Source organism: Canis aureus, chromosome 15 (genome assembly GCF_053574225.1).
Source record: "Canis aureus isolate CA01 chromosome 15, VMU_Caureus_v.1.0, whole genome shotgun sequence".
In the NCBI taxonomy this organism is placed as follows: Eukaryota; Metazoa; Chordata; class Mammalia; order Carnivora; family Canidae; genus Canis; species Canis aureus.
Window position 1 is genome coordinate 33,306,693 of NC_135625.1, and position 24,508 is coordinate 33,331,200.

Sequence of the window (24,508 nt, forward strand, 5' to 3'; positions counted from 1 at the left end):
AGGAACCCCTGGGTGGTTCAATGGTTGAGCTTCTGCCTAGGTCTCTGCCTTTTCTCTGTGTCTCTCATGAATAAATAAAATCTTTTTTAAAAATCTAAAAAAATTTCACCTACAGTTTTAAAAAAAAATTAGTAAAGAAGAATTGATGGAAACATTCATAATTTGATGAGTATTTACCAAAAATTTATAGGAATTTGCTAACTACCAGAAGCACTACCTTCTAAATTAAGAATAAAACAAGAATATGTTTGTTTCCTTTATCTCTGTTTCCTTTTAACAGTGGGCTGTTATATTTTACCTAAGTAAAATTCATTCATCCATCTAAAACTTTATCCACCTAAATTTTCTCCTACAAGCTGAGACTCACACTCTTTCACGTTGCTGACATATATGCCATGCTAGATGCCAATCAGAGGAGGGTGAAGACAGAAGACCTAGCCCTGGCTCTGCAGAATTCATTTCCCTGTGGCCTTTACCTTTCCCCTTTAGCTTGCCTTTATATACTTTTTATTTCACAGAGGTAGATAGCAAGTAAGGCAAAAAAATGTTTCAAATTTTGGTTCTACCATTAATTAACAATGTTACATTAGGCAAAATGCCTAACTTCTCTGAGGTTAACAGTATCAACACCTCACATGGTTGTAGCACCTGTACACTGTAACTGCACAGAATTAACTGTGTGTGTATTCCTAAAGCTCATCCTATGAAACCAAGTCACAGAATTTGTCAAGAAGCACAGTACTGCAAAGGTAATCAGGTTAGAAGTGATGTTGATTCTAACACTAGAAATTAATCAATTAACCCTTAGATATCTCACTAACATCAACAGTGTATTACTCTGTGTGCACTATGAATCGTAATACATTGTTCAGCGACAAGTTGGTAGCAAAAGAGTAAACCCCTTTTATGTCAACTAGTCTAAAGATCTGATCTCTCAAAGTCTATTTTAAGAGTTTTTGTACTGAGTTTCCTAAGACCACCATCAAACGTTAAGAATCTGAATGTTTGGGAGATTAGAGATTACCAAATAAACCTGCAAAATCTTTTACTTGATTACTGTCAGATTCTTAATAACATAACTAGGTGTTTCAATGGAAAAACTTAGAGAGCCCTAGAGTTTAATAAAATTCAACTGCTATCATTTATGAAAAGGTTTCCTAACATAAGGTAACTGAGAATAACTGCAGATACACAAAGCATTAATTAGAAAGTTTTTTTTCAGTTCTCCCTCAAACTTTTGATGGGTCAGCTTGTTATCTTTAAAATGTCTAAAAGTTGGCAGCCCCAGTGGCGCAGAGGTTTAGCACTGCCTGCAGCCCGGGGTGTGATCCTGGAGACCCGGGATTGAGTTCCACATCGGGCCCCCTGCGTGGAGCCTGCTTCTCCATCTGCCTGTGTCTCTGTCTTTTTCTCTCTCTCTCTATGAATACATAAATTTTAAAAAATCTTTAAGAAAAAAGTCTAAAAGTTTGCTAATCTCTAACAACAACAAAAAATGACTGTTTCAGGATTTTCTGGCAAATAACAATGTTCTATTTTAACTTCTTTTCACAATTACCTTTTATTTGCACCAAATACTGATTTTTAATCCATGTTCCATCCCAAAATATGCTTAAATAAAAATAACTCTATTTTATAATATTACAGTAATTACTGTAATGATATATAATGATGATATGGCAAAGATCATTCATTGCTTTTCTAGTGATCTTGGGACAGAGTTCCTGATGAATAAATAAAATTCTCAGAACTTTAGTCACAAAAGTAAATTCTGAGTTGTTCTGCAGAGTGTTAAATGTTTCAGACTAAGAATTACCTCTGATAAACAAAAGGTTAAATCAGATCATACATATGTTAAACTACATATATAGTGACATTAAGCCAAGAATCCCTCAGTTAAGATTGTATAATGTAAAGATAAAATATATTTTTGTCTTATTTTTCATTTTATAGATCAGGGATTGGCAAGTTACAGCTCACTGTTAGTTTTCATAGGGACTACAAACTAAATGACAAAAAAATCAAGAACAGTATTTTATGGCACTTAAAAGGTATATGATATCCATAGTAAGTTTTACTGGGACACAGCCACACCCATTTATCTATTGTCTGCTGCTTTATGGCTATATGGCTGCTTTACTATTAGAAAAGCACAGCTGAGTAAATGTGACAGAGACTCTATGGCCTACAAAGACTAAAATGTTTAGTCTTTACAGAAAGTTTGCCAACCTGTTAGAGATGATGCAATACAACTAAGTATCTAGGAATAGGGACAATAAAAACTAGGTCTCATGATTTCCCCTTTTAGAGTTCTTTCTCCTATATTCCCATTGTCTCACTGATGTCTCCTCTGTATTGTTTTGTTTTTAAAAATTTTACTTATTTATTTGAAAGAGAGAGAGAGAGCATGAGCAGGGAGGAGAGTAAGAAGCAGGCTCCCTGCTGAGTAGGGATCCTGACATAGGACTCGATTCCAGGACCCCAGGATCATGACCTGAGAAGAAGGCAGAGACACCCAATTGACTGAGCCACCCAGGTGCCCCTTTCCACTGTATTCTGAATTTTATCCCTACTCACTTAGCTTCTCTGGATCTTGCTCAAAAGTATTTAAACAAGCTCAAACCCAATCATTTCAAAAACAGAATCTGCCAGAGTCATCTTTGCCCTTATCTAGATCATCTCCCACTTTCTCCTCAATCTTATTTTGATTTCTGACTTTACCTCAACGGTTATTAATGATTTTTCACATCAGTCTCTCACTCATGTAAGGATACTCCTGGCTCATAAACTACTTGGCCTCTCTACATTTGATATTTTTGACCAATCTATGCCTGAAATAATACATTCTTCCTCTGACTTTTGTGACTTCATAATCCTGATTTCAAGCAGTGCTTTCTTTTCTCAGCCTTTTAATAATTCATCTTTACCTGGTTTTTATTACTGTTTTAAGTTTTACCTACATAAAGGAAAGAAGAGAATAATCTCTTTGAAGATTTTTTTAGTATGTTATCCAACTAATTTTAGTCAACAACAAAATCAGAATCTTGAGGTTTTAATTTGCATTTCTTTCATTACTCATGAGGTTGAGTAATTTTATTTTTTCTATCATTTGTTCCCATCTTTTCTTTTTACAGGTAAGATGGTTTTTAAATGATTTTTAAAGACTCTACACACAGAGAAATTAGTTTTTGTCTGTCATAATAAGTGTTGCAATATTTTTCTCTTAATTTTGTTTATGGCATTTGCCTCCCATAGCAAAATTTTAATTTTCCTGTTATTTAATTTTTCAATCTTTTATTGTACTAGATTTTTATTCTATCACCAGCAGTGTGTGACAGTTCCCGTTGTTCCATATCCTCATCTCATTTGATTGGCATTAATTTCTGCCAATCTGATATCTGCATAAGCTATTTCACTATGGTTAGTTTGCATTTGCTTGATTTTTTATGAGACTGAGTATATTTGTCGGTCATTTGAGTTTTCAAACCTGTGAAATGCCTGTTCACGTTTTTTTATCCACTTTTCTATGAGGCAATTTATCCTATTCTATGGTTTTTGCACAAAAAATCTTTTTGAGATATTAGGTCTTTACCAGTTACACTTGTTGCAAATAATTTTCCACTTTTTAAACTTGTTTTTCACTTTAACAAAAATATTTAATGTAGTTGAAATTATTTTTTTTCCTTTATATTTTTGCTTTTGATCAAATTTAAGAAATGATTCTAAGGTTTAAAGATAATCCCCTCTATTCTCTTCTAAAAGTTTTATAGTTTTGCCTTTTACCTTTAAGTCTTTAATGCACCTGAAATTAATTTTGGTCTGAGATAAGTAAGAAGGGCTCAATATTTCCATGTGAGTATAAAATCATGCTAGTATTTATTTGAAAAATCTTTCCTTTCTCTATATATCTATGGTATCTCTAACATAAACCAACTTCCCATATATGCACATATTCTGGGCACTCTGATCTGTTGTATTGGTTGGTATCTTTCTGTATTCTTTTTTTATATTTAAAAAAACATTAATTAATTAATTAATTTATCTATTCATTCATTCATTCATTCATTCATTCATTCATGAGAGACACACACAGAGAGGCAGAGACACACAGGCAGAGGGAGAAGCAGGCTCCCTGTGGGAAGCCTGATGCAGCACTCAATCCTGGAAGTCCGGGATCACACCCAGAGTCAAAAGCAGACACTCACCCAGGCATCTGTATTCCTATACCAACACCACACCATGTTAAGTGATCCATGTTTGGACATAACCAAAAGAAAAGAAAAAAGAAATCTTGTTCTTCTGAAACATCTTTGCTCTGACATGCATATTTTTAAATGTTTGTCTAATAAGAAATCTTGTTTAGGTTTTAATTGGAAGTTCACTGAACCTACTACTGATCAATGACACTGTTTTACTAGTTTTTCTATCTTGAACATGGGCTATCTCTCCACTTATTCATGTCATTAATATCTTTCTATAAAGCTTTATTTTTTTTCCATGAAGATATAACAGGTTTTAAAGAATTTATGCTAAGTTTTTAATAATTTTAAAATTACTACATATGCTATCTTTTAAAAAATTTTTCACTTATTCATTGCTAATGTTTAAAATGGCTTACAGGATGATAAAAATAATGACTAACATTCATCTGCAACACTTATTAGGAATACTTATTTAAGTGGTTTAGATACATATTGATCCATTTAATCATTGTATCCCTAGGAGATGCCCTTTATTTTAAATTATGAAAAAAAGCATAAATTAAATAATGTGCCTAAGGACATACAGTAGACAGTATTTGTTGAATCTGGAATTCAAAGCCAGGCAGTCTGGTATCAGAGTGAATGCACCCACTATGAGCAAAATGACCTTCAGTGAAACTGGTTTCTATACATTGACTCCTGGGGAACCTTGCTAAGCTCCTGTTAATTCTAACAATTTGTCTTCATAAACAACTATATCTTTTGTAAATGATGAAGGGCATATAACAATTTTCAGTTTATTTCTTTTTTCCAATTATTATACCATTTATTTCTTATGCTTGCCTTAGTGGGCAGGCTAGGAGTTCCAACATATGCCAAATATAAGTGATAATGTCAGATGCATTGGTCTTTCCCTAACTTCAAGGGGATGTTTTAAATATTTTAGAACTGGATAAATTCTATTTTTTTGAAAGACCTGCTATATCAGGTTAAATCTTCCTGGGTATAAAATTCTAGACTGACTGACATTTTCTGTTGGCACTCTTAAGCTATTATCCCACACTACTTACTGCCATCCACTGCTTCTATTAAGAAATTGCCTCCAATCTAACTGCCACTCATTTATGGGCAAATCTTTTTTCTCTGACAGCTTTTGAAGATCTCTTTGTCTCTGGTGTTCTTCATTTTCATTATAACATTCTAGTATAAGCATATCATGGACTTCTTGTATTTAATTTTTGGTATCTTTGACATTTATGTGAAATTCTTGGCAATGTTATCTTTGTACTGTTGTGGTATTGCTCCATTTCCTTACAACTTTTAGTTACCTATGCTCAAATCTCTACCTTTATTCTTCATGCTTCTTAACTCCTAATTCATATATTTCATTGCTTTTTCCTAGGTTGCATTCTCAATAAACTTGATTTAAAATCACTAGTTGAGGGCAGCACAGGTGGCTCAGTGGTTTAGGGCTGCCTTTGGCCCAGGGCCTGATCCTGGAGACCCGCGATTGAGTCCCACATTGGGCTCCCTGCATGGAGCCTGCTTCTCCCTCTGCCTATGTCTCTGCCTCTGTGTGTGTGTGTGTGTGTGTGTGTGTGTGTGTGTGTGTGTCTCATGAATAAATAAATAAAATCTTTAAAAAAAAATAAAATCACTAGTTGATTTAACATACACATACTAAAAAAGGAGTGATATAATATCTGGGTTGTCTGCTTTAAAATTATCCAGTTTATAATTGCTAAAGCTTGAAAATGGTATCTGGGGTTCATTATAGTATTCTGTCGTCATATATGTTAGAATTTTCCAGAATAAAAATAGAAGTATAAGAGTGTTCAGCTAAGTGTGCATAAATTATCTTTAAAAGAAAAAGATAATATTAATTGCCTATGAAGAAAGGAATAATAAGTGATTTAGAAATAGGGTGGAGAGCGATTTATTAGTTTATATTTTTATTACCTTAATTTTTATCTTCATAATTTATAAACTCTTAAAAACAAAAATAATCTCACTATTGTAACAAAAAACATAAAATACCTAAGCATAAGCATAAGAAATGGTCTGGGCTAATAGGAATACTTCTAAAAAACTGAGGGTCATAAAAAATTTGCTGAAAGGGGGAACAGGCATACTTTATTTTTGAGGAATACTTACTACTGTGGATATGCAAAATCTTCCTATATTAAGTCCGTAAAGTTGATTCAATCTTGAAGTTGACAAAAATAATACTAAAGGTTATAAGATGGGCCGCCCGGGTGGCCCAGCAGTTGAGTGCCTGCCTTTGGCCCAGGGCATGATCCTGGAGACCTGGGATCAAATCCCACATTGGGCTCCCCGCATGGAGCCTGCTTCTCTCTCTGCCTGTGTCTCTGACTCTCTCTTTCTGTGTCTCTCATGAATAAATAAAATCTTAAAAAAAAAACCAGTGAGGAATCCATCATATTTAAACAGTAACTAGCCATATGGAAACAAAAACACAAAAGTTAAAACTACAACGAAGTGTATTTTTTCCATACCCCTTAGAGGATAAAATATTAAAGTCTGACAATATTAAATGCTGAAAAAGGTGCAGAGCAACCAGAACTCTCATACACTTCTGGTGATTGTGTAAACTGGCACAGTCACTTTAGAAAAAACAATCAGCTATTATCTTTTAAGGTTGAAGATGTGCATTATCTTCTGACTAGCAACTCCATTCTCTAGGCATCAACACTCAAGCAACAATTCACAAAGTGTGATCTGAAAACTTCTGAGGGTCCCCACAAGAGCATTTCAAGGTGTCAGCAACTACGTATCTGTGAGGTCTTATTTCTTTATATTCTTCGATCAAAACAACAGAAATCGCAAAAGACTAAATGCAGAAGCAGGTATGAGAATTCACCTGACTTCTATTAGGCCTGATTTGCAATAATGAAAAACAACAGCACTTTTCTGTGGGAAGTATTTTTTACTAAAATATTTATATTAATACATGATGGATGTGTTATTATTTTTAAATGAAAAAATTTCTGGATTTTAACTTGATACAGTAAATATCAATAGATGTAACCCTCATCAACAAAAGTTCTTTAGGTCTTAAATTTGAAGGGTAATGAAAGGGATCCTGTATAAAGAATATATTGGTTTTGTCCTGGCAAAGAGCTTCAAAAAACCTTGGAATTTCCTGAAGGAGTGACTTTGTTTTGCTAAAAGGTGACTCATGGTGGGACCCTACACAGCTTCAAAATGAGGGTTGGTCACCAGAAAGAGACGTTTGTGATTAGAGAGTTCAGACTTTTCAGTTGTTCTATTGGGGAAAAGGGCTGGAGAATGAGTTTAGCCACATGTACAATGATTTAATCAATTGTGCCTCCTTAATGGAACCCCAATAAACACCAAACACTAAAGCTCAATAGAGCTTATTGCTTGATAAACACACTGATGTGCTGGAAGGGGTGATGCTTCTGGACTTCATGGAGAGAGGTCATTGAAGCTCTGTGTTCAGGAACCTCCAAGACTTTATTCTATGTATGTCCTTTGTCATAAAACTGTAGTTTTAAGTGAAGTGCTTTCCAGAGTTCTGTGTGAATTATTGAAGTTGAGGGGTCCATGGGAACCCTTGAATATGTAACCAGTTGGCCATAGGTGTGGATGGCTTCGGGAACCCACTTGCAACTAGCATCCGAAGTAAGGGAAGTTCTGTGGAAGACTCAGGTCTTGTGGAGTCTGCCACTCAGTCCAGGTGTGAGAGCTTTTGTGGTTGTGTGTGTTTAGAGGGGGTAAGGCAGAAAGAAAGAGGGGGAGAGAGGGAGAAAGAGAGAAGGGGAGGAGGGACAGAAAGAGAGAGAGAATCCCAAGCAGGCTCCACGCCCAGTGCAGAGCCCAACATGGGGCATGATCTTACAACCCTGAGATCATGACCTGAGCTGAAAACAAGAGTCAGATGCTTAACCAACTGAGCCACCCAGGCGTCAGTGGCTAGTGTTTGAACTGGACTGCATTACACTACAGTTAAGGTGGAAACAGCAAATTTTAAAACCCAAATCTCTGAGAACTATTACCCCAGAGACGCTCTCATTCATGTATACCTAAAGGCAAGTAGAAGAGTGTTCAAAGCAGCACTGTTACTGAGTAACTGAAATGTCCACTGCTGACCACCAGAGTGGATAAACTATAGTATATAATACGTCAGGAAATATAACACAAGTGAAAATGAACTAAGCTATATGAAACAATGTCAAAACACATTGGAAAGATTAAAGTATGATGCCATTTATATAAAGAAAGTAAAACTGAATAATTTAGAAAAGAAGAAACTGGGGAACTTGGATGACACAGTCAATTAAGCATCTGACTCTTGGTTTTTGGCTCAGGTTGTGAACTCAGGGTTGTGGGATTGAGTCCCATGTTGGGCTCCATGCTCAGTGTGGGGTCTGCTTAAGATGCTCTGTCCCTCTCCCTTTACCCTTCCCTGTGTACTCTCTGTAAAGTAAATAAATAAATCTTAAAAAAAAGAAAAGAAGAAATATGATAGCAAGCAAGTCATCAGCTTGTGTATAGCAACGTTGGTTAGTTTCAACAAAAATTTTTCAATTCTATACCAGGTGAACAACTAAGTGAGGCTAGAAAAAAAATACATACAGAAGAAGGATTTAGACAAATTTGTGCTTAACAGATCTACAGAAATATTCTCCTCCTCCTTATCACTCATTCATGGGGTTTCATTATATACCCATGATTGATGACTGATAGAATTATCATATCATTTCCAGAAAACAATTTTTTCAAATTTCAATGTTGTTTAATTAGGACATTTATTAAAATTAATAAGAAGTTGAAATAAATAAAAAATTTAAAAATCAACTGAATTTTAATGTACTCTATTATCTCCCCCACCAAAGATTACAATTAAGTTGATAGGTCTTGTATCAAATGGCAATCTACAACAGAAAAAATACAAATGTGTTAACTGAATGGCAGCTAAATGCTGTCAAAAACAAAGAAAATGTGACCACCAAAAATTTACTATTTTCCAATAATTCCAATACTTTCCATTTACCATTCCATACTATAACTATTACACTTTATAAATTTCTTAAAGTATCATACTGGCACTCATCCTGAACTAATATCCAGCCTATTATGACAAAACTGGTCTAATGTTTCAGGGGGAACTTGTACAACCAGAATTATATTAAAATTTGGCTTTAAATAATTTATTTGAGTTTAACATTTTTTATCAATCTGAATTCCTAACTTTATTAAGGAAGTAACCATAAATTTAAAAATAGTAAAAAAATAAAATAAAATAAAATAAAATAAAATAAAATAAAAATAAAAATAGTATTAATTAGATTCTGTTCATCCTAACTGGAAACATCTCAATGTTTTAAAATTAATTCATCTCATGATATGTAGAGATGGTGAGATCAAATCTCTAATCAGACCACTGCTAATAGATTATGTCAACAAAGGATACTTTGACCAAATATTGTTTCTTTGATAGTTTTGGCTATAATCACCACCGAATATGGAATTAGTATAAATAGAGACAGGAATTGTGCAACCAGAATGCAGTGTTCTTACTGGTAAGACTAAAGTTTCATAACTCAGGTAACACTAGGAAAAAGAGGGCTAGGGTAGAAAGTTATAGAAGCTTTAGCTCTTTTACCATGCCTGGCTCACATAATATTGGTACATGGGTAAGAGAAAGTCTTTTAAAGGTAGGCAAGGTCTAAGATACATGTATATATTTAACATACACCCTTTCTTAGAAATCTACTGGAAGATGTGCTTTGGGGGAAAAAAAAAGACTGAATCTAAAATGGGATTAAAAAAATGAATGGATACAACATCGGGCAGTAACCCTAGGATGGATGAGAGTAACACACCATTTCTAGGAAATCATCAGTCTAGACTAAAACAGGGAAATGGAAGACTTAAAAAAAAATTCACCATACACTTGAAACTAATATAACATTGTATATCAACTACAATTTAAAAAAAAAGAGAATTCTCCAGATTAAAAAAAAGAAAAAGGAACTTATATATCTTACCACTCAAAAAACCATTACTGACAAGTACCAACACATTTGCAGAAAAAAATATTAGATTTATAGAAAAACAGGCTACAAAAGCATTTATTAGTTCTAAGGAAAAAATTATAGACAGCCAAAGATTTATCTATTTGAGAAACAGAGACAGAGAGAATGCACATGCGTGAGAAGAAGGTGCAGAGGGAGAGGGGAGGAGAATCTCAAGCAGATTGCACTGAGTGCAGAGCCTGACACCGGGCTCCATCTCATGACTCCAAGAACATGACCTTAACCAAAACTAAAAGTTGGACACTTAACCGATGGCACCACCCAGGTACACCTTATGGAAATAATTTTGAATGTGTTCCCTCTATTCCATTATTTATAAGATTTTGAAGATTTTGATAAAGATTGTCATTAATTCTGTTTTTAAATGTTTGGTAGAATTCACCAATGAAAACGTGGTCTTGGGCTTTTCTGCGCTGGGAGATTATCAACTTTCATTCTTGTTATTGGTCTAAGACTTCCTATTTCTTGGATTCATGGTTCAGTCACATGGTAATCTGTGTGTTTTTAGGAATTAACTATTTTTCCCCCTAAGTTATTTGTTAGTATATAATTCTTTTTTTGTTTTTCAGTTTTTAATTTTTTTAGTACTCTCTACACCCAATGTGGAGCTCAAATTCACAACCTTGGGATGCCTTGGTGGCTCGGTGGTTAAGCATCTGCCTTGACTCAGGGCATGATCCTGGAGTCCCGGAATTGAGTCTCACATCGGGATCCCTGCATGGAGCCTGCTTCTCCCTCTGCCTATGTCTCTGCCTCTCTGTCTCTGTGTCTCTCATAAATAAATAAAATCTTAAAAAAATATTCACAACCTTGAGATCAAGAGTCATACGCTCTTCTGACTAAACCAGCCAGGTCCCCCAGTATATAACTGTTTATAGTAATCTGTTATTATAGTATATACTTCTGTGATTATCTGTTGTATTGTTTTCTCTTCCATTTCTCATTGGTTTTTGAGTCTTCTCTTTTTTTCAGATTTTATTTTTAAGTAATCTCTATACCCAGTGTAGGGCTCAACCTTACAACCTCAAAATCAAGAATCATATGTTCTATGGACTGAGTCAGCCAGGCACTCTTCTTTGTCTTAGTTAATATAGTTAAAGTATTGTCAATTTTATTTTATTTTATTTTTTAATCATTATAGAACAGATCAGTATTTTTTTTTAAAGATTTTATTTATTTATTCATGAGAGACACACACACACACACAGAGAGGCAGAGACACAGGCAGAGGGAGAAACCGGCTCCATACAGGGAGCCCGACATAGGACTCGATCCCGGGACTCCAGGATCAGGCCCTGGGCTGAAGGCGGCCCTGGGCTGAAGGCAGCCCTAAACCGCTGAGCCACCCGGGCTGCCCAATTTTATTTATTTTTTAAAAAAAACTGGTCATCACGTTCAATGTTATGTTATTGTTTACCTGGGTCTCTATTTTATTTATTTCTGACTTTCCTTTGTTATTTCTTTCCTCTACTAAATTACAGCTAAGTTTCTTCTTTCCCTAGTTCCTATCTTTTAAATAGTGCCAACATAAATGGTTACATATTTGTAGTGAAATAAGATCCCGAGAACGTAATATAAAATTTCAAGTTGGGTATGAATGTATAGTACAATCATTCACGACACTCTTTAGCAATAGTGGGCATTTCAGGGGAAAGGAAATCTAAAACCTTAGGAAAATTATTAATGAAGTAAGAGACCAGGAGGAAATTTAGCTTCGATCAAGATACAAAGTATGGCAAAAGCAGCTGGAAAAAAAAAACCAACAACAATGGTTAAAGATAAAGAGATTATAATGAAGCTAAAAAAGCACAACAGGAAAGATGGAATGGGAGACACATCAAGAAAAGAGATCATAGTAAAAAAAGTAAAGAAGGGTGCCAGTCAGTTGAGCATCTGACTCTCGATCTCAGCTCAGGTCTTGATCTTGCAGTTGTAAGTTCAAGCTCTGCGCCGCCTACTTAAGAAAAAAAAAAAAAAAAAACAAGGGAGGAGGAAGATGGCAGTGGAGTTGCGCGTTTCCCAGGAGGAAATTAAGAAGGAGCCGGAGAAAAATCAGGAAAAAACGTGCCTGCTACTGCTGCATATCTTCACCACCAATACCGGCGGCCACCACGGAATGGACGAGTTTTCCCGTGGAAACATGCCGTCCAGCGAGTTGCAGATCTACACTTGGATGGATGCAACACTGAAAGAACTGACTAGTTTAGTAAAAGTCTACCCAGAAGCTAGAAAGAAGGGCACACAGTTCAATTTTGCTATTGTTTTTACAGATCCTAAAAGGCCTGCCTATTGAGTAAAGGAAATTGGCAGCACCATGTCTGGGAGGAAGGAGACTGATGACTCCATGACCCTGCAGTCACAGAAGTTCCAAATAGGAGACTGTCTGGACATAGCAATCACAACTCCAAATCGGGCACCACCTCCTTCAGGGTGCATGAGACCATATTATTATTTTATTTACTATTTCCTGAATTACTATTTTTCAATCAGTTATGTAAAATAAATTCTTTTTCCTTCCCTCAAAAAAAGAGGGTTAAAGTGTCTGTAACACTAGCACAGTGGCTAGTATTGGTTTCTGGTAATGAAGAGTTTCCAAGTGGAAATGAAGCATTACACTGAGGAAACCAAGAGCAGAAAGGTCCAGGCCCATGGAGAGGAATCGGGTGGTGACAGAAAATTGGAAGGAGAAATTTCTTCTGGATGCCATAATAAACAAATAGAACACTTAGAGAGAAAATATGAATAGAATACTGGAGGAATTTTCAAAGCTCTCCAACTGGTGAGGCTGAACTAACATAAAAGAGCAAGGTCATAATCAAAAGGATCATGATCTGGGACGCCTGGGTGGCTCAGTAGTTAAGAATCTGCCTCTGGCGCAGGGCGTGATCTTGGCGTCCTGGGATCAAGTCCCACATCAGGCTCCTTGCATGGAGCCTGCTTCTTCCTCTTCCCATGTCTCTGCCTCTCTCTCAGTGTCTCCAGTGAATAAGAAAATAAAATCTTTTAAAAAAAAGGATTGTGATCTATAGCATGAGAAGAAAAAAAGCTCATACAAAAAAAAAACATATAGCATAATGATTCAAAGGTTAACACCTAAGTTTACACAAATAGATTTTCAATAAAGTCTTAAATTAGAGAGGGGTGACTGAAGAGGTAAAAAAATATGTTGTTTTTCATGGACTAGAAGCTTGTAACCCCTTGAAGGAGCAGAGAATGCCCCTAAGCTGCTATCAGTAAAATCTGGTAATTTTTTTGTTTCACTTACAGAATGTTACTGATTTTTGTCTATCAATTTGGGCAGCAGCATCTGGCTGAGTGTCAGATCATTTCTTCTTACTGATTTCAGATTCAATATCTATTTAGCCATTATTACATGACACACATCCCATTAGATACATTTATAAGTTATCCAAAGGTTTACATGTCAAAATTTCGTGAACACATGCATTTATTTTTTATAATTTTATTTTCTGGGAGAGAGAGAAAGGCACAAGTTGGGATGGGAGGGGGGAGAGGGAGAGAGAGAATCCCCATGGAGCCTGATGCCTACTCAAAATCCCACAACTGCAAGATCATGACCTGAGCCAAAACCAAGAGTTGGATGCCCAACTGAGCCACCCAGGCACCCCTACACTTCATGAACACATACATTTAAGAAAGCACAATTTCATCACAGTAGTGACTCTGCAAGTTCTATCCTTGTCAAGTTCTTGAGGTTTGGTTTAGGAGGAGAGAGGGATGCCAGAACAATGATAATAACAAGTTGTTGACTTTTTTTTTTTTTTTTAAACTGTCTCTTAGGACACCTGGCTCCCTCAGTGGGTAGAACATGTGGCTTTTGATCTTGAGGTTTTGAGTTTGAGCCCATGTTGGGTGTAGAGATTGCTTAAATAAGTAAGTTAAAAAAGGGATGACTGGGTGGCTCAGTGGTTGAGCGTCTGCCTTCGGCTCAGGTAGTGATCCTGGAATCCTGGGATAGAGTCCCACGTTGGGCTCCCTGCATGGAGCCTGCTTCTCCCCCTGCCTGTGTCTCTGCCTGTCTCTCTCATGAATGAACAAATAAAATACTTAAAAAAAAAAAAAAGTTAAAAAAAAAAAAAACCTGCTCAGTCTTATACACAAAAGGTAGAAATTATTTAATAAAAAATGTTTCTAGATCATCTCCATCTTCTATAAAATTAGTGGAAAATTTAACAGAGGAAGCTCATGAAGTTTTATTTTATTTTAAATTTTATTTATGATGGACATTAGGACTACCTTATTTCTTTTCTGATCATCTTGTTTATTCTGTCACTGCCAAATCTCAGAATCTTTTAGAAAGAGCACCATGTGGAGATTATCAAATGCTTTTGGAAAAGATGAGCCATCTGTTGAGTCCTACTTCCCTGGAGGCCATTACTCTGAATCAGAGACAAGGGCTTATAATAACTACACAGTAATTCCAGTAGCTACCTGGACTCACTTACAGAAAACAAGGAAGATTTAAAAAAAAAAAAAAAAGCCAACATAACTCCCAAGAGAACAGTTCTACTCTGTCAATAGGTTTCTTAGGTTTAAAAGATTTAGACAAGTAGAACTGTGTGCTTCTGAAAATCAGTGCCCATGTCAACCACTTCTCTAGAAAGATGTGCTATATGAAAAGAAAATTCATACATTAGAATGTACTATTTATCTAACCTCCTAGAAATTTATTTTAAAAAACTATATTAGGGATCCCTGGGTGGCGCAGCGGTTTGGCGCCTGCCTTTGGCCCGGGGCGCGATCCTGGAGACCCGGGATCGAATCCCACGTCAGGCTCCCGGTGCATGGAGCCTGCTTCTCCCTCTGCCTGTGTCTCTGCCTCTCTCTCTCTCTCTCTGTGACTATCATAAATTAAAAAAAAAAAAAAAAAACTATATTAATTTGAACTACTAGGGACAAATAAAATCTTACTACCTAAGGCTGAATGTAATAAATACATTATGAAATGTTAAATAAAAATCTGTGAATTATCAAACAAAAATTAAGAGCTCTGAGATTTGTTTTGAAGATGTTGCTAAGATTGAACAAGCAATTTTTTCCCCAAATGCAAAAAGTCTGGAACTGATCACATTGGCAGAAAAATATCTTGAATCCTCAGGCCCAGTTACAAGTAGCTGAGGCTAACCTGGCTATATAGCTTCACTGTGACTTAACAATCCAACTTCTCATTTTCTTTTCAAATTGTCTTTACAAAATTAGCTTGAAAAAGAATGTTTTTGAAGTATTTATGATACAGTAAAGAAAGGGCTCTGTTCAAGAAGTCTTCAGACATGGGTTTCTTGTCCTGATTCTGCTGCTCACTAAATGTCTACTCTTAATCTTTACTTTTCTCATCTGTTTCAGTAACACTTAAATCTGTATTGTAAACTATAAAATGTTTTGCTTCCTCCTTTACCTATATCTCTTTCTACCACTTTCAGGCTTTGTTTTCATTTTCTCTGTGGTTCCACATATAGGCATATGCAAGAAACTGTACAGCATATGTAAGTCCATGTCATAAAAATCTAACAGCTTCATAAGTTAGAGCCTTGATAACTCTCCTAACTTTTAAACTACTTAGACAACTTATTTCCTTAGAGTACTTCTGTCTCTGACTATGGCACTTTTATTTTTTAAATGTCAACAGTTGGTCCAATTTCCATCCTCTGATATGTTTTGTTTTTAGAATCAACCAAATATCATTTAAAACCCATCTGATTAATATGTGGGTGACCAAATTTGACAATGCTACTTTTGATTAAAAATGGAGCAAGGAAAGAAATCTGGCTACAAAATAACTAAGTTTCGTATTCTTTTTAAGTAGTGGTTCAAAGGCAGTTCCAAATCTCGAATAACATAAATGCTCTAAGCAATATCTGCATATTGGTCTGACTTTCCAATTTAGTTAATAAAAAATTGAATACTTATGGTAAGTTAAGGTCAATTTTGTTTGGGCCAATGTTCTCCCCTGGACTATAATTTACCCATTTTTCAATCTTAAGCTCCAATCACAAATCCTCATAAAATAAGTACCCAATAAATATTTACTGCAAAGGACGCTTTAAAAGCATTCCTCCAAAATGTGAAAGACTACACATATTCCTCATGTATATTTTTTTTTAGAGATTTTATTTATTTGTTTGACAGAGAGAGGGAGGAGAGAGAGAGAGAGAGAGAGACCACAAGCAAGGGGAGTGGCAGGCAGAGAGAGAGGCAGCCCCCTGCCAAGCAGAGTGCCCAATGCGGGGCTTGATCCCAGGGCTCCAGGATCAGGACCTGAGCCAAAGGCAGATGCTTAACTGAGACATAGGCATCCCCCTCATGTATCTTTTTTATTGCCAAATTATTTACAAGTCAACTGTAAAGCAGATTACTGACAGTGAGTTGAAAAAAATTAATACAGCATTATAAGTAACAGCAATAGCAAAACCATTATTTGAAATACTTACCACTCTTCAATGGAATCTACCATCATACAGTTATGATCAGAATTCAGTCCATACATGAAAAATGACAAAGGAATACCTACAAAAAAGAAAAAGGAGACATGAAGAGAATTATGGTCAGAAGCTCCCTCCAGAACAAGCACTTTATTGTCCATTCCATTTTTTTCCTCCTGATTTCCGCTTTCCTTTTAGTCCTCTCTCATTTGTGAGGAGGAAGGGGTCTGTTTTCCACATGTCTCAGTGCCTTCTCTATAACATCCTTGCATTCTTTTCTCCTCTCTCATTCCTCTTTCTGATTGTCTTTCTCCTCTCTTCAGTACATTCTCATCTGCTATTCAGAGTCAGGTCACCACTTTTACGTTGTCATCCAGTACACAAAATGACATTGTGACACAGCAGATGAGCTTGTTCTTGGATTTTTACATATAGCAAAAGACACTGAACACTAACACTGACAGTTTTATACCAAAATTTTAATTAAGTCATTATAACAGTTGTGGTACATGCTATGTACCATCTAGGTACTTTATATACAGTATCTCATTTAATCTGCACTGATTGGTAGCAGTATTTCCATTTTTTCAGATGAGAACAGAGAGATTCCCAAAGTTTAAGAAACTTGCTAAGGTTAACCAATTGCTTAGTTGGTTTTCAACTCCCCCTAGGCTTGATGTCTGGGTTCTAAACCACTAAACTATCCAACCATTTCTTAAGTTTCTTTTGGAGACATTTAAGCTGTAACTGTATGCAACATGAAAACACAAACAATTATATAATTAGCTGAATCTTAATGATCTGTTATAATTAGCTTCACATTTATGTGTTGATTTCAGGATAACAGACTTTTGTCTTGATTTCAGGATAATACTACTGGTTATGTAATATCTATATGATACTATTTCCTTTTTTAAAAAAAATTTATTTATTCATGAGAGGCAGAGTCATAGGCAGAAGAAGCAGGCTTCCCAAACCTGCTTTCCTGTGGGAAGCCTGATGCAGGACTCAATTCCAAGACCCCAGAATCACAAGCTGAGCCAAAGTCACATGCTTACCACTGAGCCACCCAGGTGGCTATATGATACTATTCCATACATTAAAATGCTGCACATCTTGGGGTGCCCTGGGTGGCTCCACTGGTTTAAGCACATGCCCTTGGCTTAGGTCATGATCTCTGGGTTCTGGATGGAGCCCCGAGACAGATTCCCTGATCAGTGAGGAATCTGCTTCTTCCACTCCCTCTGCCCCACCCTACTCATGCTAGCTTTCTCAAATAAAATCTTTTAAAAAAATTTAATGCTACACATTCTTTAAGAAAACTATTTTTGGGGTTACCAAGTGGCTCAGTTGGTTAAGCATTTGCCTTCAGCTCAAGTCATGATCTCAGGGTTCTGGGATTGAGACCCACATTGGGCTCCCTACTCAGCAGGGAGTCTCCCTCTCCCTCTGCCTGCTACTACTCCCCTTGCTTGTGCTCTCTCTGTCAAATAAATAAAACCTTAAAAAGAAAATTTTTTAAAAGTATCTTTTTATTAGTGAAACATCCAGCAAAACTTTGGACTCCAAATTCTAGAGTTCTTCTTTTCTCCAAGTTAAGCATTCAAACAAATAAAAAAGATATTATTTTTTTAAAGATTTCACTTATTTGAGAGAGAGAAAGAGCGAGCACAAGTGGGGAAGAGGGGCAAAGGGAGAAGGAGAAGCAGACTTCCACTGAGCAGCAGTCCAACTCGGGCTCAATCCCAGGACCCCAAGGTCATGACCTGACAAAAGGCAGACACTTAACCAACAGAGCCACCCAAATGCCCTGAAAAAGGTATTTAAAATAGACACTGTAGATTTACTTTTGAAAAGATCACTACTACTCATTTTAAAACTGTATAAAAACAAAAGAATATGTTACTCTTTACTGATTATTTTGCCTATGTTTTAGTTAAGTATTTTAATGAAGTGTCACTGCCAAAGAGATCCAGAGAAATAAAAGTAGAGGACATAAAGAAACTGTAAGGAGTAAATATAACCAAGGTAATAAGGACAAGAGACTGACATATAAAAATAAAATACCAAATAATTTGGAAACTAAAAATTCTGAGAATTTAATAGCGATGGTCTGTCATTCATAAATTTCCATGATGAGAGCTGGCATTCACATATCAATAAAGGTATGAAATATTTAATAAAATTATATGGATAATATATACATTTGGAAATTGATTTCCATGTCTACTATAATTGTAGTAACCTAAGGACACTTTTTTTAAGTCAGTACATTAATAATAATCTGAAGCAAACATAAATTACCACAACTGGAGTGTGTACAAAACAAGTATGTATGAAGATGTAGAAGTTACCAATACTCCTAATTTGTTAATAAAAGTTGCTCAGGAAAGGATAGTAACACAAGAACACCTGCACAGAACTGTTCCAGACTTTCTAAAATAGCAAAACAGGCAAACCCCTGAAAATAGGGAGAAATATTGGCTATGGGGACACTGAAATTACAGAGCAACACCAACTACAGATTTAACAAAGAAGGTACTGATTTGGTTAGCCTTTCCGTAAGTTGATGAGAGATATTTTATTAAGGGAAAAAAACAACAACAAACTGTCTTCTAAGACTTTTCTCTACTAGAACGTATCCAGTACAGTAACCTCTGAATTAAATCTGCAGAGGGAGATATGTGTTCATATTGGTATGGTTGAAAATATTCAACTAAAGTTTCTATTAGGGATCCCGGGGTGGCGCAGCGGTTTAGCGCCTGCCTTTGGCCCAGGGCGCGATCCTGGAGACCCGGGATTGAATCCCATGTCGGGCTCCCGGTGCATGGAGCCTGCTTCTCCCTCTGCCTGTGTCTCTGCCCCTCTCTCTCTCTCTCTTTCTCTCTCTCTATCAAAAAAAATAAATAAATAAATAAATAAAAAATAAAGTTTCTATCAAATATGAAAATTCTATATTCACAGATAGATTTCAAATTTCCTTCTTTAGAACCACTCATTTAGCAAGAAAAAAAGGCTTATAAAAGAGTTGGGGGGAACCTCATTTTTACCTCATTTTAAACTGTTTTAGGAGATGCTAACAATGTAAGAACTCAAGTGACAAGCAGTCAAGCCTACAAAACTTTAGTTGTGAGAAAAAAATCCACAAGAAATGTCAACTTTCCTGTTCTTTAGGCACTTGTAGTTTTCCAATAATATTGGAAAATTAGGTAAGCTTGTTATGAATTTGTCAAATTAACATTTATGAAGTGGAGCACAGGATGCCAGAATGATGAGTTAAGGTTCAACAACAGACCACAAGAGGAATTTTTTAGAGGTCCTGGAAGAAGTCCCTGACATGCCGCATGGGGAGACCAAGGCAGAGTGCAAACAGAGAGGCAGGACCTGGGCACACACCTTTATTAGGGTCTGTGGGTGAAGCATGTTGGTGTTCCTAGGCTAAGCTGCATTGGTCAGTATAAACCAAAAGAGCAGGGTTTTGCTAAGCTACACAGGGGTCTTATTAAATGCGCTTAAGGGAAAGGCAATGGGAGGCAGGAGACTGCTGATCAGAAGGGCTGTTGGGGAAGTCATTTCATAAACTTTCATGTGCTTTTGAGTCTGTGCGCATTTGCATGAGGGGGCTAGTGTCAGTTTAAGGTCACCAAAGGCTGCCTGGCCAAACAAAATGATTGCTGAGGCAGCAATACTGTGGAGTAGCTTAGCTAAACTCAAAAAACTTGAGGTGAAAGAGAAGCAGAGAAATGATCTGTGTGGCACGCTTTAGGAAGAATCTATCCCTTTCAAATTCAATTATTTAGGTGGCTGAGTTTTGAATCATTTAAAAAAAATTTTAAAGATTTTATTTATCCATTCATGAGAGACACAGAGAGAGAGGCAGAGACATAGGCAGAGGGAGAAGCAGGCTCCCTGTGGGGAACTGGATGCGGGACTCCATCCCAGGGCCCTGGGATCATGCCCTAAGCTGAAGGCAGACGCTAACCACTGAGCAACCCAGGCATCCCTTGAATTGCTTTTTTTTTTTTGAATATTTTATTTATTTATTCATGAGAAACACACAGAGAGAGGCAGAGACATAGGCAGAGGGAGAAGCAGGCTCCATGCAAGGAGCCCAATGTGGGACTCGATCCCAGGACTCCAGGATCATGCCCTGGCCAAAGGCAGGCGCTAAATTGCTGAGCCACCCAGGCATCCCTTGAATTGCTTTTTATTTTTTATTTTTATTTTTTTAAAATTTTTTATTTATTTATGATAGGCACACGGAGAGAGAGAGAGAGAGAGAAGCAGAGACACAGGCAGAGGGAGAAGCAGGCTCCATGCACCGGGAGCCCGATGTGGGATTCGATCCCGGGTCTCCAGGATCGCTCCCTGGGCCAAAGGCAGGCGCTAAACCACTGCGCCACCCAGGGATCCCTGAATTGCTTTTTAAAGAGGCTTGAAAAAGTCTTGTGTTAAAAAAGATTTTCCAGAAACCTCTAAAAAGTAGTATTCAGTAAGTTTGTTATCCAATTATATTATACTTTCCAATTATAGATCACTGGCTACACAAGCACCAGGAACATTCATATTCAGGAAATTACCTATTATTTTTGGTCTCAGTGAGTCAAGGGCAGTGGTTCTCAAACTGTGGTCCCTAGACCAGCAGCATCCATTATCACCTGGGAACTTACTGGCTATGCAAATCTTCCGGCCCAATCCTAGATTTACTGAATCCAAAACTCTAGGAATTAGGCCCAGCAAACTGTGATCTGACAGGTTCTCCAGGTGATTCTGATGTAAGCTAGGTTTGAGATCTACTGGTAGATAATTCCGAGGAAAGCATTCTATCAGCTACATAAGAACTGTTTCTTTTTTCCTTTTTCCTTTTTAGTTATTAGCAATCTTTTCAACTAGTGTCACTATTAGGAGAAAGAAATGTTCTTAACTGGAAACCTCATTTTTAATGTTGCTCCTGCAAAGGAATAATCTAAAAGAAATGAAAAAAAGAATGCCTCTTGTAGGGTGGGAAGGGAAGCAGGCAAACCATTCATCTAACAAAGTAATCACCGAACAGCTACCTTGTTCCAGGGTACTCAGCAAGGAGGAAAGACAAGAAAGAGAACTCCGGAAGCTACCAACAATTTTAATTTGGATACCATTCAAAATAATTAACACAATATAATTAATAACATAATTGCCTATTCCTGGCAATACCAAATAAGTGATAAGTAATAATTGTATTTACACTGAAGCAATGGACTAGCAAAGCAAAAAAAAAAAAAAACATGGTCCATCCATGATATCTAAGGCTAGTGGGTCTCAAATGTTAACATCTATCAGAATCACCTGGAGGGCTCATTAAACATAGATTAGTGGGTACCACCTCCAGAGTTTCTAATTCAGTCTGTCTGAGCTGAGGCCCAAGATTTTTTTTTTCTAATAAATTCCCAGGTAATGCTGATGGCCAGGGACCACACTTTGATAACCACCAATCTAGATGATCAGGCATCATAAAGTTTGGGCACTCCAGGAAAGAAATGTCTAAGAATTACCAGTTCATTTCTCAAGACCTTTTCATGTATATTTACTGCTGAGAGTCTCTTGTCATGATGGCAGAGAGAATAGGGAAGGGGGGATGGATTATTTTTTAAACTATGTGATTTAACTATTTTATCACAACCTATCTTCAGGTGTCTATGTTGCCTCAACCAACTTCCAATATGAAAGTTTTCCTAAACTAGAAGCAAAAGCTAGTACTCCAACATTTCCATGATTTTGTTGTGATTCAGAACGTCTAAATTTTGTTTTAATTGTCCTATACTATATAAATGAATTTCTCTAAAAATTTGGGGAAGTCTGTCCCTTCAGGCCCAAGGAGGATCCCGTATCTATTTAATTATACATGGTCAAATGAGAGTAAAGTTAAAAGTAATTTATATGCTTTAAAGACTATCCCAAGAGTCTAGGCTATGGGAAAGAGTACTTCTAGTCCAGCTGCTTTTCATCAGGGGAATAATTAAAGTTAAGGGGCCCCCAAGGGTTAGGACTCCCCTGGCTTCTTTCCCTTTGGAGTCTAGGAGCGTTGGTAAAAATAGATCAGGTTCCACAAAGGGGCCAGGGTCATCCCAGCCACAGAAAAGGTGAGAAAACAGCTCAACGCTTTATTAACTCAATCCTCTACTCCTAGTTCTTCCTTCAACCTTCTCAAATGCCCAAGTTCTGACTGGCTTAAGCAAAACAGAACTACTCCACCAAGAAGTAAACTAGCAAAGGATAATTTGCTATTGCACAACACGGAAAAAAATCTGGGATTACCTATCCCTCTCCTATGTATCAATCTATAGACGAACATAATGAGAGATTGTTACTACTTAGTGAGCCCAATTATTAAATACAAAGAATGCCTTCCTCTAAATTAATATACTGAAAACTAGTGAAAAGCAGATGAAATAGCAAGAAAGTTACCACCTTGCCAGCCTAAAGCCACTTCTTTCCTCCCTATGCAGATATAAACAGAGAAATGATTGCCTGAAAATCAGATGTATTGACAGAAGGGTGTAAAATATGGTGCTACCAGGCTGTGAAAGATGAATAGATCAATCAATTGAACTCCAAACTGAGCGCATTCTCTGTGTAGCAGAAGAAAATCACATACAAAAGGAGTTAGGGAATTGTTGTAAAGGCACAGGAATAAGATTAGTAACTAATCTATTGCCATTATGAGATTTTTAAAAAGACGTTAGGGAAATACAAAGAACTAATCAGATGATTAAAGATAATGACACATAATTTTCAAGGGAATTAAACACATGAAACTCTTGGAAGAGAAAGAATAATAAAGAGCTTCTTATTTAATCCTTGTAGAAAATTTATCAGTTTTCTCCAACAACAAAGTCATCTCTAAAATTGGTCTTATTTAAAAACCCACAAAATTCATTCTTATTAATGTATACAGGTAATATATGAAGCACTATTTGATAAATTTCTAACTAGGTCTGACCAACACTAAATCAATTTTTCCTCTTGCCCTGGATGGTTTTCTAATTAAAAACCAATAGTATTCCTCAGATTGCCCCTTTAATGTCAATGAATGGTGCCCTGAATCATTCTTGTTATTCAAGGTGTTCTTTTCATCTTAAAATATTAAGTTATCTATGTTGGTTCAAAAAATTCAATAGCAGCTTCCTTTCTACACATATTGTATGGAAAATGTAGCCACCAATCATTAGTTACCAATTCCAATCTGCTGAACCTACAAGAAATGCATGGCTGGAGCCAGAGGTAAAAGAAATTTTTTTTTTAAGATACTATTTAGGGCAGCCCCAGTGGCGCAGCGGTTTAGCGCCACCTGCAGCCTGGGGCGTGATCCTGGAGACCCGGAATCGAGTCCCACATCGGGCTCCCTGCATGGAGCCTGCTTCTCCCTCTGCCTGTGTCTCTGCCTCTCTCTGTCTCTATGTCTCTTGTGAATAAATAAATAAAATCTTTAAAAATAATAAAAATCTTTTCCTATATTTAAGTTAAACATGACAAGAGAACAACTAGCAATAATAATATGCATCCTTACTAATACTCCTATCAAGAATGGACTTTAATATAATTTGTCTATTTCTAACATTATATTCATTTTAAGATTCTACCTGACTGTAGCAACAAGCAGGTTTCTCAAAAGTTCTGTAGAAGCATTTTAATAATGCAATGTCTAAGGAGCACCTGGGTGGTTCAGTGGGTTAAGCATCCAACTCTTGAATTCTGTTCAGGTCATCATCTCAGGGTCCTAAGATTAAGGCCTACATCAAGCTCT

The 24,508-nt window shown here is 36.6% G+C and overlaps 1 protein-coding gene and 1 pseudogene across 4 annotated transcripts in view; one reads left to right on the plus strand and one right to left on the minus strand.

Annotated features, from left to right (window-relative positions):
• The window catches only part of TEX15 (testis expressed 15, meiosis and synapsis associated), a 91,891-nt gene that overhangs the window by 60,106 nt on the left and 7,277 nt on the right, over positions 1-24,508 (minus strand). For all 4 annotated transcript variants that reach the window (XM_077849067.1, XM_077849065.1, XM_077849068.1 and 1 more), the window contains exon 2: positions 16,735-16,810. The gene's annotated coding sequence lies outside the window, so the exon portion shown is untranslated. The remainder of the gene's footprint in view (positions 1-16,734; positions 16,811-24,508) is intronic.
• On the plus strand, positions 12,282-12,578 carry LOC144284156 (histone deacetylase complex subunit SAP18 pseudogene; annotated as a pseudogene).